Raw genomic sequence first — 1,615 nt, forward strand, 5'->3', positions numbered from 1 at the left:
AAAATTCTATGTAAACTACGATTTCAGGTCATTTTTTTCTTTTTCTCTATTTCCTTTTCCTTTCTCTCTTTGTCTTTCCTTTCCTTTCTTAGTCTTCAAAGTTTCTACTCTTATTGTCATTTGCTATTTTTTATACTAACGGTAGTAAAATAAAATCTATTTGCTAGTTAAGTAACCTGCATTCAGACCTCACAATGACATACTGCACCTCCTTCTGAAGACACTTGCTTGTCCTGCATTCTGAGTTATAATAAAAAGTATCTTTTCATTAGTAGAGCTATGATTTCCTTTCTTCTTGTGAATCTACTGAGTCTATCACATTTTTTCCAATCCTGGCACAATAAATGGGAAAGGTGGCAAGGAATGGAAATTGTTACCTTGGATTATTAACATATTGTCTTTTTCCTCCTCTCCAGTTGGATTTCCAACTTCTATGATGATAATGAATCACACCTTAGTAACAGAGTTCATCCTATTGGACATCCCACATGTAGAGGGGCAGGAAATTGTGCTCTTTTTTACTTTCCTTATCTTCTACCTTTGCACTCTTCTAGAAAAGCTGCTCATCCTTTTGGCTGTGATGTTTGATTCCTGCCTCCACACCCCCATGTACTTCTTTCTCTGTAAACTGTCAGCGTTAGACATTGGTTACTCTTCTGTGAGCAGCCCAAAGATGTTGGCCAAACTGCTCTTGAGGAACGGAGTCATCTCCCTCAGTGGTTGTATGTCCCAGATCTTTTTCTACCACTCTTTAGGCAGCACTGGGTGCCTGCTCTATACGGAGATGGCTTACGACTGGTTTGCTGCCATCTGCCACCCACTGCATTACACCATCATCACAAACCACTTGGTGTGTACAGTGTTGGCTGCTGGCACCTGGATTACTAGTTCCTTTCATACACAATTCTTGCTATGCTGACCTTCCAACTGCCATATTGTGTGTCTAATGAGGTAGATTATTTCTTTTGTGACATCTTCCCTATAAACTGGCCTGTGGGAACATCCTTATCATTGAGACTGTGAGCTTCACCAACATTGACCTTGTGCCCATGATCTGCTTCCTCTTCATCCTTGCTTCCTACGTCCAAATCATCATTGCAGTCCTACAGATGCACTCAGCTGAAGGGAGGCACAAGGCAGCAACCACCTGTGTTTCCTACCTTTTAGTAGTCACACTGTTCTTTGGGCCCTGTGCCCTCATCTGTACTTAGCCACCCTTGAGCGAGGTGTTGGTAAGCCCACTGCAGATCTTTGGCAATGTAGTCACCTCCATGTTGAACCCCACAGTCTACACTCTGAGAAACAAAGATGCCAAGGTAGCACTGAAGAAACTGGCTGGGGGCCAGATTGTTTTGGAAGGAAGTCACTAGTCAAATTGTGGATAAAGTTTATTTTCTCTTTATTTGGGTATTAAAATAATTTAAAAAATCTACGTTCATGCCAGTTGTAATGGTATTTCTACCACAAAGAGAGCTGGAAAGCAACAAACATGTGACATCTGCATTCTCATAGACCAGGGATTGGCAAATTTTTCTCTAGAAGGTGAATATTTTAGGCTTTGTGGCTATATGACCTTTGTAACAAATACTCAGCCCCGCTATTGTAGCATGAAAGC

General features: G+C 41.2%; 1 pseudogene; it reads left to right on the forward strand.

Moving 5' to 3' along the window:
- Positions 1–421: 421 nt before the first annotated feature.
- Positions 422–1,370, forward strand: LOC135227707 (olfactory receptor 10D3-like; annotated as a pseudogene).
- The last annotated feature ends 245 nt before the right edge of the window (positions 1,371–1,615 follow it).

This window comes from Loxodonta africana, chromosome 15 (assembly GCF_030014295.1).
Source record: "Loxodonta africana isolate mLoxAfr1 chromosome 15, mLoxAfr1.hap2, whole genome shotgun sequence".
In the NCBI taxonomy this organism is placed as follows: Eukaryota; Metazoa; Chordata; class Mammalia; order Proboscidea; family Elephantidae; genus Loxodonta; species Loxodonta africana.